The sequence below is a fragment of the Mugil cephalus genome, chromosome 16, assembly GCF_022458985.1.
Source record: "Mugil cephalus isolate CIBA_MC_2020 chromosome 16, CIBA_Mcephalus_1.1, whole genome shotgun sequence".
NCBI classification, from domain to species: domain Eukaryota; kingdom Metazoa; phylum Chordata; class Actinopteri; order Mugiliformes; family Mugilidae; genus Mugil; species Mugil cephalus.
The window spans coordinates 21,384,057-21,400,384 of NC_061785.1; the positions used below are offsets into that span (position 1 = coordinate 21,384,057).

The following is a 16,328-nucleotide window of genomic DNA, read 5'->3' on the forward strand; positions in this document are numbered from 1 at the left end:
CGACACAGTCTATTACAGACCTCGATACAGTCTACTACAGACTTCTAAAGTCCGGTGTACGGTTGATTCTACATTGTTCTTGTTACTCGGATCAATGGCCCAAACAAACAGCCCACCACCCAGACAGGAGTCTGCAATGACTTTTGACAATGATGCCTTCAATGAAGACGAAACAGACCTCGACTTGTACTTTGAGCAAATCGGCGATCTGCAACGTCAACTAAAATCACTGCAGAAGCAGAACAAAGGGCTTGTCTCTAAAAGGGACAAGCTCTACAGAGACTACGGCTCCATCAAGTGGGAGCATGACAGGCTGAAGGAACTGCTGCAGAAGCAGGAAAATACCAAAGCCAATGAGATTAAGGATGAGTCCTCTTCAAAGAGTCCCAACAAGATGTTGGACAAGCTCCAGCTACAGGTCAATGACCTGAAGAAGGAACTCAGCCAGAGAGACCAAGAAATCCAGCAGCTACAGAAGGAGAGGGAGAGTTTCTCTGCAAGCCTCAGTGACAACAAAGAGCTGCTGGCTCAGAGAAAACAGATGGAGGAAGAGAAGGAAGCTCTGGAAGAGCTGAAGAACCAGCTGGAAGAAGAGAAGACAGAACTGAAAGAGCTAAAAGAAAAGAGAGAACTGCTTTCTAGTGAAGCAGACAAGAAGGACAAACAACATAAAGATCCAGCAGAGAAGAACAAACATATGAAGAAAAAGAAAAAGCTGGAAGACAAGAATAAAGAACTGGAGGAGAAAATTAGAAAGCTGGAGGAGACTACCCAAGAAATGGAAACAAAAAGTGCAGAACTGAGGAAGTCAAATCTTCAGTTAGAGCAAGGGTTAAAAGACTTGGATTCCAAAAGCTTATGTCTGGAGGACATTAAGAGAGAAATGGTGCAGACAAGTCAAGAACTGAAAGACAAGAATAGAGACCTGAAGCAAGAACAGAGAGAACTGCAGGAGAGCATTAAACATCTAGACGAGACCAAGAGACAAATAAAGACAGAGAGTGAAATACTGACATCACAGAATAAAGTCTTGGAGCAGGAGAAGAAGAATCTGGAGCAGACAAATAAAGACCTGGAGGGAAATAAAAAGATAGTGGGGAAAGGTGAAGAACTGAGAAATAAGTTAAAAGACTTAATAACAGGCAAGAAAGAGCTGAAGGAGAGAAATAAAGAACTGGTGGAGCTCAAGAGAGAAATGGAGGAGAAAACCAAAGAACTGGAGGAGCAGAAAAGAAGAATGGAGGAGAGAAATAAAGAACTGGAGGAGCGGGAGAGAGGAATGGAAGAGAACAAAAATGAACTGGAGGAGAGAAAGAACAAAATCCATGAGACAAGTAAAACACTGAAAGAAGAGAACAGTGATTTGGAACAGGAGAAAAAAGACCTGGAGGAGAAAAATAAAGATCTGGAGGAGAAAACGAAAGAAATCCAGGAGAAAAAAGAAGAACTGAGGGAGAAGAATGAAGCTTTAGAGCAAGAGAAGAAAGAACTGGAGAACAGGAATCAAGAAATGGAGGAGAAAATTAAAGACCTGAAGCAGAGAAATAATGAAATGAAGGAGAGAAATGAAGAGCTGAAGGAGAGCAATCAAGAAAAGACAGAGAAAAATAAAGAAGTGAGGGAGAAGAAGAGAGAATTTGAAGAAAAATACAATGAACTGACAGAGAAGGTCAGAGAAATGGAAGAGGAAAAGAAAGAAATAGAGAGCAGAAATGCTACTCTGGAAGAGAGGAATAAAGAACTTGAGGCAAAGAAAGAGATGGAGACAGAGAAGACAGAAACTGACTCAACAAAGTCAAAAAAGAAAGAAAAGAAGAGGAAGAAGAGTTTCTGGAGCTGGCTGTTCAGAAAGTAGAGTGACAGCAACGTGAGAGTGGAAGAGGAAGCTCCTTGTTGTTCAGGCAGGACAACAGCTGCTCCCTCTACCTCCACCCTCCCTCCATCTTCCTTCTGACCACATTCTTTCAGCCTTCCTCCGTCTCAATCATCCTCACTTCTCCAACCTCACCCCTCTATTCTCCACCCTCCATCCATGACCCCTCCACCCCTCTGTCCCTAGTCCCCCTCCCTTCGGGGGCAGCATGGTGCCACAGTGACTAGTACTGCAGCCTCACAGGAGCCCCTCCATGTCCATCTGTCATCTGGGTGTTTCTGTGTGGAGTTATGTCCCCAGAATGTGTCACATGCTGAAGTGTCCTTGAGCAAGACACTGAACCCCCAGTTGCTCCCAGTGTGTGGCGCTGGTGTGTGAATGTGTGTGTGTGTGTGTGTGTTTGTGTGTGTGAATGGGTAGATGTGTCTGTGACTTTGACTACCAATAGGTAGAAAGGAGCATCAAGACCATTTACCACCATTATAAACAATAAAAAGCAAATTAAAAATAAATCAACTGTCTCCGTGTCTACTTCTCTAAATACAGTAAAGTACAAGTGCAACACATTTCTAGCTGTTCTAGTTAATGTTAATACATTTTATTGTAGAATTAGTCAGTGGATGAAGATGATGACGATGAAGCTTCTTCGAATTACTGGACAGGATTAATATTGTTTAAAAAGGTTGTTTCATCCATTCAATATGATATCTTTGAGGATCGGTACAGTGATGGAAAACTACCAATCACACTGACACTCTGGGTTCTAATTGTCAAAACCAGTTCAACAGCAATTTGGATTAAATCCTGTTAATGAGCAGCCTGGATTTCTCTCATAAAATAAAATTATCCTAAAATAAAACAATAATTTGGATAATGTTTCTCTTTAAAGAATACAATAGAATACAACAATACAATAATAATTTTGCAAAGCACACACTGTAAAAATGTCTGAACATCAAAATACTTGAAATAGAAAAACACTGGAACAGTGTGTCATTTACAGTGATGTTTTGTTAAACTTGATAATAACCACACGTTGTTGTACGTTAAACGCCAACACACTGTAATACAAAAAGCAATACAATCCAGTTGAAACTACTCAGCTGTTGAAGTGTTGAAATGATGTTTTTGGTCAGGTCATACAGAAAGAAACTATTCATAGAATATATTCAAAGAAACTATTCATAGAATATAGAGATACAAAATAAAGAAGGAGCATCAGCCCTGTTTAAGTGTACTTGCGTATTGTTGATACATGTTGAGAAAGTAGCTATCAGCTGACTAGGACAGAATTGAAAATCATCCTTTTCCTCAAGGCAAGGTCCATGTGCATGTTTTTCAATTTTCCAATATGTATTTCAATGAAAAGGAGAAGAAGTTGTTTTAGTTTTTCTTCCAGAAGAATTGATGAACACACTGACAAATTTGGGGACCTCCGGTGTCATTCTTCTGGACTTGGGATTGGACAAGGACTCAAGCATTTGTGACATTTGTGTGAAGTGAGGACATTTTGGCCAGTCCTCATTTTTTTGTCTTGAAGGTTTTAGGGTAAAGTTTACAATTAGGATATGGTTAGGGGTAGGGTTAGGCATTTAGTTGAGATGGTTAGGGTTAGGGTAAGGGGCTAGGGAATGTGTGTATGTAAGTGACAGATAAAGAAATTGACAGATTCAAGTTTTTACTTTAAACATACCTGAGATGTGTTTAGTGAGATGTCTGACCCTGATGAGAAGCGCACAACTTGCTTACTTACAAATTGCTAATATTGCAGCATGCTACTGGAGAACTGAATAGGCTCTCGGCCAGTTGTGGGGTACCTGACAGAGTCAGTGTGTAATATGCGGCTTCGTGATTGAGAGCGACAGTGGCGCGTACTACTGTGTACAGTAAGCTTAGATTGACAGGTCCCAGCTAGTGTGGCGCTCTGTGTGAAGCGATGCGCTGTTGAGACTGCTCCTGTATCGCTGAATGAGTGAAGTGCTGAACGAAAGTTCTCTGCCTCCATTTATCCCTTTACTATAATATGTTGGATTCGTGTTAATGTGTATTTAAAGAAATTTAAATTTCTGGGGGAAAATTAAAAAAAATATATATGTCAAAAAAGTCTAATCAAAGATCTTGCAACCCGCCTGCAGTGCCTTTGCGGATCCCCTGTTGAAGACCTATGCTGAAAGTTCTATGGGCGGGACTCCAAGTAGCTGTAGGTTTTCGCTCATTCAGTTATTTGAGTGTCACTGGTTAATAACCTAGAGAGGTGGCCTGTCAAAGAGTTGTGGTGGATTCTAACATGACGGAAAGCTAGTGGTGAACTCACGTGGGAAGATCCCCAGCTCTCAAACACACAGACCAGACACAGGGGAAAAAGAACAAAAAAAAAACACACACAGACCAACATCCACACTGGTTGGCCTCTCGTGGTGTGGACTATTGTTTTGTGTCTTATAGGCTGAATTGAACATCCACGAGGAGAGGGCCTGGTCGGGACAGGATGGAAACCAGAGGAGTGCATCTTTAAAGCAGGAGATTTTATAACCGCACAAATCCCTAACACAGCTCTCTCCCTAATACCAACATCCTAACCCTAATCCTAATCCTCCATATAGCGCACCACATATTTTGTAGTTCTGATGTATTCTCTCAATTATTTAAAATTGTGACTGTGATCTTAGTATACTTTGCATGGGTTTTAGGGACTGGGGAGCACAACTGTTCGATCAGATTTCATCTTCATCATTGGTAAGAGGGTGAAATCAGGTTTTTTTCAAGGTTTCAACACTAGTCAGTAGCGCCACCATTAGTTTGCACTCAGGTATTATAGTAGAGGTCAATATGTTTCCAAAACCCTGTGTCTCTAGCATGTTTTGTTGTTGAACAGTAAGCCTTCAAATGTGTCTCAGGTACAAGGTTCAAGGGGCCAATTAATGTTTCAAACCAATCAGTGTTTCACAGGTCATATTTTCCCATTTACATAATATGGCCATTCAAAAACAAATCTTTCAAAAAAGATTATCCCCTTCCAATGACATGACAACAGCCAAATTGGGTGGCATTTTGTCTTGATTGAGACCACAGCAGAAAGAAAAAAAAAGCGTCTTACCCACTCCTCTCTTACCCACTGGCTCAGGGTCAGCATGAAGGCAAGGAAGGTCATATACTTCCCTCGGTCACAATTATTTTATTTGATCAAACAGATGCACAACCAAAATATGCAGCCATACAAACAAAGGTGGTGCTGCAGGTCTGTAGGTCAGCTCAGAGAGACTGCTGGGGAAGGCAGGATGTTAAGACTGAATGCTGTAACATCCTGGAGAGGTTGTGTTTTGATGTAGTTTGCTGTGGCAATAATGTCAGTTATTACATTACGCTGACGATCCAATCCTAATTATAGGAGATGATTGTTTATGAATTGGGAAGAACAGCTGATAGAAAAACAAAGTGTATGTTGAGTTCTCCATCTTATCTCAATTTGAGACAAGCATTACCTTAAATGCGCGATAGATGCAGGATAACATATATACTGAAACAAAAATATTCACACCAAAACACAATTTCATATTAAACATTTTTATTTTTATATAATTTTTTGAAAATCATTTGGCTGCCAGGAATGGGCCCACTCCTTGCCACTGAAAATAAGAAAGAAATCTTCCTGTTACTAGTGCTCGTTGAGCATGTCTAATAAGTTTAAACATTTTTACATGTGTCTGGTCCATTTTTTTCAATCCCAACAACACAGACGAACAAGACCCAGGACTGTTTTTAGACCAAATAGTGTTTTTAAAATTCCGTTAAAATGACATGAGTGCACGTTCAGCACAGCCATTTTAATGTCTGTGGTGAACGTGCACTCTCTAGGAAACAAATCTTTTATCATTGATGATGTAATTTTAGATAATAACCTGGACTGCCTTCTTCTTACAGAGACATGGCTTGGCACCAATGCACCTGCTGTTCTCACTGAGGCTTCCCCACCAAATTTTAACTTTTTAGTTTCTACCAGTGGGGAAAAAAGAGGAGGAGGCACTGCATCAATTATAAAAAATAACATGTTCTCAAATGAAACTCTTTTTAACAGCTACACTTCATTTGAGTATCATGCCTTTGTTTTTAGCAGCCCACCTATCCTAATCTACAGACCACCCCATTATTCCTCCTCTTTTATCAGAGACTTCTCCGATCTGTTATCAGTTATCCACATATCATGTAACAGAATTTTAATAACTGGTGATTTTAATATACACGTGGATGTCTCCTCGGACTCTATGTCCAGAGAACTTTTAAACATTTTACAATGCTTTGATTTGTGTCACACAGCCGACCCACAGCAAGGGGCACACCCTGGACCTGGTCATACCTTATGGCCTATCCGTGGTTGTGTCCTCTGTCGTGGATCTGTCTGTGTCTGACCATTTCTGTGTGTTTTTTAACATCACCAGTTTTAACCACCGGGAGGCCCCTGTGAGAACAGTGAGGAAACGCTACCTTACTCCTGAAGTGGCTGCAAATTTTATTAACATAATTTAATCAAAACCTACAGAGTAGAGATTTTACCAGCGTCCTGTGACTTTATTATTAATGATTTTAACAACAAACTGAAATCAGCACTGGACTCAGTGGCTCCACCTGTTATTAACATAATTTAATCAAAACCTACACCGCCGTGGAGAAATGAAGAAAATAAACATCTGAAAAGAAACTGCAGGAGTGCTGAGAGGAGATGGAGAAAATCAAAGCTTAAAGTTCGTTATGAAATATTACAGGAACTCCTCAAAACTTACAATAACTCAGTCAAACAGGCCAGAATTTCCCACTTCCATAAACTAATCACAGAACACAAAAACGACACCAAATTTCTCTTCTCCACAATAGACCGTATAACCAACACAAATTTTAACAGTTCATCAAGGATACCTAGGACTTTGCAGACCACTTCAGAGGTAAAATCAATGACATTAGGTCGAGACTTTTACCTCAACAGATTTTAACCACTGACGCATATGGATCATTGATTTTACGTGAGGAAACTCTGGAGAGTTTTGCCCTGGTTGATACGAGGACACTTGGTCGAGTTTTCTCCCAAGTAAAGCCCACAACCTGCCTTTTAGACCCAATTCCCAGTTTTTTAAAAAACATTTTATGGATTCTTTGAGGAACAGCTGCTATATATGGTGAATTGCTCTCTTCAGACAGGTGTCTTCCCCGCCTCCTTCGAGGCAGTGGTGGTGAAGAAAAAGAGCAATTTGGACCCAAATAATTTTAATAACTATCGGCCAGTATCCAACTTACCATTTTTAAGCAAAATTATAGAAAAAAATGTTTTTTATCCAAGTACATGATTTCTTGAGTAGGAACAACGTTTTAGAGAAGCATCAGTCTGGTTTTAGGATGAACCACAGTACAGAGACAGCCCTTTTGAAGATCTTAAATGACATCAGGTGCACTTTAGATAACCAGAAAGTCACAGTCTTGCTTCTGCTGGATCTAGACCATCGCATTTTAATTAACAGGATGAGGCACCTGGTTGGCCTCTCTGCAATGTTCCCTCTAATTTTTCATGTGTCTGGGCATACACACAAGCTCCCTGAGCACACCGAGGACCACTGTGAGCAACATTTACAGAGTAGACCTTTCTCACTCGAAAAAGAAAAAATCTCACCCAGTTTTACTGCTTGTTCTTCTATTTGCACATTCTCCGACAACCATTCCATCTCAAAAAAAAGCATTTCTTTTTTACTTTAGCTTGGTGAGTGGATGTGTCGCTGCCCGTTCGTTTCGCCATGGTATGGGTTGTTGTTAGCTAGCTAGCCTACACGGCGCGTATGGGCAGGGCAGAGGGCACATAGGCAAGCACTGTCAAGGCCAGGGCTGGGCAGTTAATTTCTACATGGGGCCGCATGAAAAATCTGAACTGTGTTGAAGGGGCAAACCAAATGATAACTTGAACGTAATTCTGCTCAATATTAATTTTCTCCCATTGTAAAAAGCAGTAAATTATATATGTTGATAAGCTGCTACTGTTAATCAGAAACATAAGAATATTATGTAAATATTTATTTAAATTTATGAGTTTTGCTGTAGGTTGAAGAGGAAAATGAAACACAATCGATCTGTAGTTTTGGAAACTTTGTCCTCTTTGGAAAACGTCAGTGGACCAAGAAGTGACCATGTAGCTACATGAATTATTTTCTGTATCTCAATAAATCTCAATAAATGTTTAACCCTTTAAGACCTGAATGTTCGTCTGCCCACAAAGAGAAGCTTGCTGTATTTGAATTACCGTAACTCTCCAATGGATAATATTCAAGTTGCGCTTTCTAGAAAAAAACGCTGCCATTACGGTAATGATGACGCACCGCTGCTGTGGCTGCAGGTTGAAGAGCAACGATCGCGGAGCCTCAGTAAGAGAGACTTGTTTGGAGGAATTTGTTGGTAAAAACAAAGTTACTTATACCCTTGAGATGTCACGAAGGTCTTCCAGGCAAAAGCACAACTAACCAGTGTTCACTCACAATGAATACTGTCAATAGCGCAAACCACTGTGACTTACGGTAATTCAAAATAGACCGCCTTGGCTTTTAAGGGTTAATAGATGCAAGAAGCTGTTTTTCTCTTTTTTTGTTGTTGACGAATTAACAGTGCCATGACGTAAATAATACATCATGGCTCAAAATATAAGCAACACAGTCGTATTGCATGCACAGTTCCTCTGTGCTCATGACTGACGCACCGCGGGCCGGACGGGAATGCCCAAAGGGCCGTATGCGTAAAATGCCCAGGTCTGGTCAAGGCTATGATTGGTTGCGCAGCGTAAGTGAACTGTATCGTACCATTGAATGGACACCTGTCACTCACTGAGTTACGTTGCAAAATGGTATAGAACACAATATTATTGGTCTAATTAATTGGATTAGATTAGGTCTAATATTAGATATTAATTAATACGTTTATGTTGAATTTTATTTTATGCGCTGCATAGATTTTCTTGTGCGCTGAGAATGCGCAAGCAGTGCGCGATTGCGCAAGCGCGCAGCTTAGAGGGAACATTGCCTCTCTGGTACTGTTCATAACTGGTTCATCTCATACCTCTTTGATAGAAGCTTCTTTGTAAGTCTGGATACCCGTTCCTCAGGGTTGGCAACTGTTCTATATTGAGGTGTCTGGGGAATATCTAAAAAAAAGTGATGATAAAAATCCATTCAATTTCAAACATCAGCTTGGCTGTGCGTTGCAGCGCACTGCAGACAAACAGAAAAGCGCATGTCCAGATGAACATGCAAGTTCTCCGCTAATGCCATAAAAAATGTTGCTAGTTCAAACCGGAGGAGAGATGAGAGTTTATATATCATTCAGTACGTTTACACGCAGAGCTTAATCGAGCTATGCTCAAAATTCGACTTTCTCACTACAGTCCTTGTCCCGGCATTTCAAACAACAATCAGGCGGATAATACTAAATTTTTAAATCTCGTATGTGATGTTCTCACTAATTGTCTCGTTTATCTTTTTCTTCTACAACTAGCTTTCTTGGATGTTTTTGTTCCGGGGTCACACGCCAGCGCAGCGGTTGTGGAGCATATACATACGCTTTATCCAATGAAAACTCCGATTCACTGTGTACATGCTGGAGAAAATCGAATTCCAGTCGAGTATGAGCATGGTAAGAGCAATCTGTGAACATAAAAACAAAGCTGTGGGAAATTGGAAAGATTATATCCAAAAAGCACATAAAATCCAGGTTTAGACACTCAGAGTAGGTTTGAAAAATAAAAGGCCTTTAGTTCAGTGGGCTAGAGTCACTGAAAACACACCAATGTGATTTCTTTTTCTGTGTTACTTTTGTTAACGGATAATTTTCATCTTTAGCTCTGCTTCTGTATTTTAGTACTATTTTGTTCTGCATGTCATGAAGGTAGACAATTACTGAATAGTTAAATCTGTGCATTTCGTCAGGAGCTCACTATCAAAATAAACATGATACTCTCAACCCAAAATGTATGCAATTACTTTCGAACCCTGAATAACTGTACAAATGTAAACAGTGGCAGTGGACAGGTACAATAGTTTTGAGTCAGTTGTCTAATGAAGAGTAGAATGAAAACATAATTCTTTTCCAATACATAATTTCATACATTAATAGTACCACTTGTTAAACATGTAATGCATGCATCTTGCCTTCACAAAGGTACTCATAAAATGAACCTTTTTTCTGAAGGTAGTCTTGGGCAAAGGCACTCAGACTGCAGAGAGGGCTTAGGATGTCACATTTGGTTTGCTCCCTCGTCTTCTTTCCAAGGAGAAGTATTGGTTTGTAACCAACAGCAAGCCAACCACCCATTCTTTCTTGCCTCTCATGTAACTTCTGAAGCTTCTTTTTGAGGCGCTTCTTCAGAGGCTGCTCCTTCTTGCAGTGATAACACACCTTCTGTGTGCAAAATAAAATTCCCTTGCAAAAGGGGCAAGTCTTTTTTGTAGACCCTCCCGGCATTATGACACACTGACAGACACACAACAAGACAGTAATAAAGACAAAATATTAAGACAGACACACACACAGACAGATAGACAGACAGATAGAAAGATAGAGATATGGCTCTTAAAAGTCCCTTTGGGTTGGTGAGGTGGTTTAGGGTCAAAGGTCAGGGGATGGTTTGACAGCAACTTGAAACTTTATTTGAAAAAAAAAAAAAATCTGGTTTGCTTTTTTTTTTCTAAATCAATACAGAAGGTTTAAAAAAACTGTGTTGGCACCAAGAAACAACAGATTAATTTTCGTGACAGTTTCATGATCCAAGGTGAGACCGGGTTGTGGAGTTGTAAGCGGTGGATATCTCTTCTTTTTCTTCTCCCAATCCAACATCCATCACCTCCTCATTCCCCTCTCATCAGTAAAAAACAAACCCAGTTGCACGTGCGCCCATCTATTTTATTTTAAGTGAAGTGGTCTCTGAGTTTCTGACCTCACTGCTCCTGAGCATCAAATCAGACCTGTAACATTTTCATTTCAGGGAGTGTTTTAAGTTACAATTTGTATACTTTAATTAATTTGAGAATTTATCTCTTAGTTTACCTAGGTGTATTGTGATTTTTGTTTATACGTGACATTTGTTTAATTTAATACACTGAATGATAATTAGAAGGCCTTACAATGTTATTGTTAGGTTATATTGATTAGACTAAGAATTACATAGAGCAAACCAAAGTAAGGGTCCAGCCCACATCAAACTGTCTAAATTAATATAAATTCGTAGTAGAATTTGTTGTATTCTATTTCATGTTCTACTAAGTGGAGGCACTGAACAATTAATTTACATACCTTTTGTTACAGCTTCATGCTAAGATTATATGGCACCACAAAACACACACACACACAAAAAATAAAGAACCCAGAGCCAGACTTGCGCGATAAATAGAGTGTAATACTTTGTCAGTAAAAAGATATTGTTACTCTCGTGGGTAGGGTGCTACATATGGTGCCTTCTTGTTGGTTGCTAGCTGGTAGCTGACTTCTAGCCTGCTGGTCGGTTTTTCAGTTGGCGGGGCTTCTAAATGTGTTTTGCCTGAGATCTTGGCACAAGGGATTGTCCTCTGTGATAAAATAATACAGGAGTCCATGGTGGCCCCCAAGTGCAAAACATGGCAAAACAGAAAACACAATGACATGAACCAACCCGGAAGTGGAAGATAGATAGTTCTGTAGGTAGACAGGTAGGTAGGTAGGTACCCTCATAGACATAGATACCCTCGGGCTCTTCGGCCTGGGAGGAGGCTGCACAAGTTTTGCCTGGAGCCCAACGCGGTAAGTTAACGTAAGACTGATCATCAATGCTTGGGAGTTATATCATTAAAGCAACCACGACTCGATGGATGAAGATATTTCAGCTATTTGATAGCTTTAGCTAATGCAGACAAGCTACATTTTACTCAGATTATTACTGGTAACATTCTTTTAGCTCATTTGTATGTTGACAGAAAAGGCACCAGCCTTTAAGGCTGATTGTTGAGTTTAGTACCCAGCAGCCTGGTAACTCACATCAGAGTTTAAAAACATGAGGAAAAGTATTAGTCATGATTTGTGATTTTGTTCCTTTATTTCCTGTGATATCTGAACAGATAACTGGACATTGCTATGTCAACTATTTTAATCAGTTAATGACAGAGCTTATAAAAGGTAATAATCAGACAATATGCAAACTTTTCTAATCGTTCCTCATTTATTGTATTCCAGTGTGAATTATGGAGAAGATGAAATGAACATCAAAGATGCTTTGTTACAAGTAGAGACTGCAGGAGCAACTTAGGATGTGGCAGTTGAAGATCACTCCCGTGATGGACCTCTGGAAAAACATTCAGTATGCATGCGGGAACACCTTCTGCATCCTCTGCAGGTATCTCAGGGTCACAGGTGTTTCACCCCTTAACCTGTACACCTCTCCTGAGTGGGGCAATGAGGGCTGAGTTAGCCTTCACTTGCAGAGGGGTTCCAGCTGCGGTTCCTTGTCAGCCACAACCACCTGGAGCTGTTCTCAGCCGCTGCGCCAACCATCCCTGATACAGAAGTTGGAGTGTGTTTTTCATGTTTGTGAAGCACTTCGGGTTGTATTTCTATGTATAAATAAAGTTTGATTGATCTGATGATTTGATTAAATTATAAATTTAGTATTGACATAGATTCACATCAAAATAGTGAATTAAATGACTTATTAAAGGAGTATTAACAAGTTGGGTATTTTAAATAGTTCACTCATGTGTCGCTGTGTTTTAAGAGGATTTACTGGATGAAACCATCATATTTCATGTTGTAAATTTGTCAGTTTTGATGTAACATTAAACACTGGTACCACCAATCTTATCACCAATTAACCTAGACTGGACCTGTCAATCACTGTGGGATGAATTAAAGGATTATCTTATTTTATCTTAAGTTGTGTTTTAACACTGCACTTTTTAAAATCAATAATTATCAGACGTTTGTAGTACATCTCCCATATTGTCACATTTTTTAAATTACTTTATTGAATAGATATACATACCGCCATGATATTTTGGGACTGATTTAGCCCACTGTAATCTTTTAGTTCGTAAATTCTTAAATTACCACAGTTTATAATAACAATACGTTTATGATAAATGTGAATAAAGCCATGTTTAGGTATCAGGGTGCAGCACCACTGTACATTCTATTCAGAATCTTCATTATTACATCACAGAGGTCAACATTCTAAAAGTGTTTCTCCCTGGAAGCAACATTTTCAGTCAGTTTTAGTTCAGCTACCGGACCGAACAGATTTCAAGACCTGGAGAAATTTCACAATTTCCAGAGTTTTCTAGATTTCAAGAGATTTCAGCATTTCACAATATCAGTACAGACTGAGAGAACTAAAAATGTTTCGCCTGCGATTGACAGAGGTTTGTTTCACAGACTTGCTGCACATTCTTCCAGAGGTTTGGTGTTTTCAGTGTGAACTAAAGTTTTTTGTACATGATTTCTGTGAATTTTGTCAACCATCTGTGTGTGTGTGTGTGTGTGTGTGTGTATGAGTGTGACACAACACAGCCAGCTGAGACTGGACAACCAGAGAGGAAACAGAGGAAGAGTCTCTCCAGCATCTCTGAGGTATGGTAGACTGAATGAGATAGAGATTCATGTTCACTCATTTAGATATTGTATTTAGAATAAAAACCTTTTCAGTTGACATTGTTGTGTTCTCATTTTATAAATTATGCTTTTACTCTGTAGAAAAAGAAGCAACATGTGGAGAAACCACCGACCCCATCTGAAAGGTAAGAAACTGCATGCTGAGTACCTTTCACTATGGTCATGTTGTCATTTTAGCATCATTCATGTTCACATAACAGTGAAGCACAAGAAAAGACCTAACCATGTTTCTCTTCATCACTAGCGATGCCTCCTCAGACGGCCAAACGCCAACCAGACTGGCCAAGAAAGCACCTTGGTGGCAACGGCTTTTCAAATGCTGCAAGGTATGTGTCACACAAGGAGCCAAAGGAACCAGATATTTAACAGTCGTAACTAAATCAGAACACAAATAATGAAGACCATTGTTCTGTTTTTTCTTAATTGAACCATAAACATTTGTCTTTCCTCCAACAGAGAAAAAATCTGGTCGCTCCGGCTCCCGACCCTGAAGGACAGAATAAACCTCAAGGAAGGTAATGAAACTCATTTAAGGCTGTTTCCTGTTCCTGTGAAAGTCACTGACTGTTACTTGTTCATCTGAACTTCTCATCTCATCATCATGATCTCTCTGACGGCCTGTTTCTTCTTCCAGCAGCAGCATCGTCAAAGAGGAAATAAAAGAAGACCACGAGCAGGGATGCAGAAAGAGGTGGTGCCAGATCTGGAGAGGTGCTTTCTGACTATCGACGACCTGATACCGTCTGACATCACCCTCCACGCCACCATAGAGAAAATCATCAAGGACTTCTTTAACACGTAATGAAACAACTACCTCCATACTGCTCCTCTAAATCTTATGTCGCTCTCCAAGTTTTCTTATAATATTCATTTTGTTTTTACTCTGCAGAAAAAGAAGAAACCTGAGGAGAAGAAACCACCAACCCCATCACAGAGGTAAGGAACTGCATACTGAATACCTTTTAGTAGATTCTACATTCAATTCATGTTCACATAACAGTCTTCTAAATCTCACTCTTAGACTCCCAAAGCTCAGCTTGAAAGGTCCAGTAAGTTCAGTTATTACAGTTGACTTCTGACCTGATGAGATTTGATGTGTTTTTTCATCTGATTATAATTTAAAATCTAGATGTGTTGTCACACACAAACCTCCAACCGCATCATACGGTGTGTTTGTGTTAAATCTTTTCCCTGCAGGTTACTGATCAAAACAATGTTCAGCCCCTTGATGTGTTTTACTGACTGTTGATTACTGACCGTTTTTTATCTGACTGTAGCAAGAAAACAGAACTTGATGACGTGCTACCTTAACTCCAGCCTGCAGAGTCTCCTGTTCCTGAAAGATCTCTTTGCTGGCATCAGATCTATGGAGCCGGTCCAGTCCCTGGAGCTCAGCTGCTGAGGTACAACAACCATGTCACACTCACATTCAACTCAAAACCCAGAAAACAAAATGAACAAACACATCTAACAGCAAAAATATCTCTATTCTGTTTCCTTTCTATCAACAGCTATAGTCGACTCATCTGTTTGCGAAGAAAGGAAGAAGTACGTCCTTTTTTATAAGAGACGTGAGCATGCGACACCATCACATCCAACTGAGGTTCAGAAGGAGAGAAAGAGATTTAAAGACAGACACAGTGTTTACTCTGTTTTCTTCTTCCTTCTCAGGTCTAGAACTGGATGAATACTGGAGACTGGAAGAGCATCAGGATCTCTCTGATCACGTAGGAACAACCACAGGGACAAGGTTAAGTATGTACTTAACCTCCTGTCTTGTCAGATCCAGGAGAAGCACGCGTTCACAGCCTCTAAAGATAAACGTCGTCTCCTGCGCTCGTTTAAGGACACAGTGTCGGGCCAGGCTCTGGAGTTTAGGGATGATGAACAGAAGGTGAGTCACCTGAACCTCTTCTGTTATCTCATCTCCTCATGATGGTGTGCTCAGTTTATAAAGTCCTCTGTGTGTATCTTTTAATTCAGGATGCTCATGAGTTCCTGACATCCGTCCTGGACCAGATTCAGGGTCTGTGTCCTCTCTTGAAGGAGGCGGCAGCAGGCTCAGGGACAACATACACCTGCCCTGTGGAGGAGAACCTGGTGTTCTGGATAGAGAACACCAGTACATGCCAGACGTAAGAGTACACAGTTTAACACCATGCACATGTTTACTCTGTCAGTGAGCACGTACTAAACCTCTCTTGTCTTCAGTACAGACTTTAGGGGCAAGGACCTGAAGGCACCAGGATCCCCCCAAAAAAGTGCCTTTATTCCTGGCATCATCTTGTCCAGAGGAGCAGCAACAGGGACAGAGAGGTAAGTTGTTAATTCTCTGTAGACTCCAGGACCTGAATGCACCACGAACCACAACAAGAGAGCCAGGATCATTGAGTCCAGAGGAGCAGCGTTGTGAGCACCAAGAGTCACAAGGTCACTCCCAAAACTGTTTTCCAGCTTCTACAACCATCTGAAACGTCTGTCTCTGTCTCCAGTGTCCACCTGCTCCTTCCAGCCTCTGCCATCATCCACAGCCTCCTCCACCTGAAGCCACAGTCTCCACCTACAGCCTCTTTAAACGTTAATAAACCACAGCAGCCATCTAAACAACTACCTCTGATTTTACTTGACATGTGTCCTCTTCCTCTGGGTCTGGCTATAAATAGTAGAATAAATAAGCTACAGTGAAGTGAAAAAGTGTTGGCCCCAACACATGTTTTTTGTACATGTTGTACATGTTTTTTTGTTTGTTTGTTTTTTGCATGTTTGTCACACTCAAATGTTTCAGATCACCAAACATATT

At 40.3% G+C, this 16,328-nt stretch overlaps 1 long non-coding RNA gene across 4 annotated transcripts; it reads left to right on the forward strand.

The window, feature by feature from the left end:
• Window positions 1-13,774: 13,774 nt before the first annotated feature.
• Window positions 13,775-16,123, forward strand: LOC125022816. Of its 4 annotated transcripts, none has more exons than XR_007114484.1 (10): window positions 13,775-13,854; window positions 13,985-14,043; window positions 14,163-14,326; window positions 14,418-14,464; window positions 14,806-14,931; window positions 15,040-15,099; window positions 15,200-15,422; window positions 15,512-15,663; window positions 15,740-15,844; window positions 16,021-16,123. It is a non-coding gene; the product is annotated as an uncharacterized LOC125022816 (long non-coding RNA). The 4 variants fall into 4 exon arrangements; XR_007114485.1 differs by having other exon boundaries at window positions 15,745-15,844; XR_007114486.1 differs by having other exon boundaries at window positions 14,846-14,931.
• Window positions 16,124-16,328: the final 205 nt, after the last annotated feature.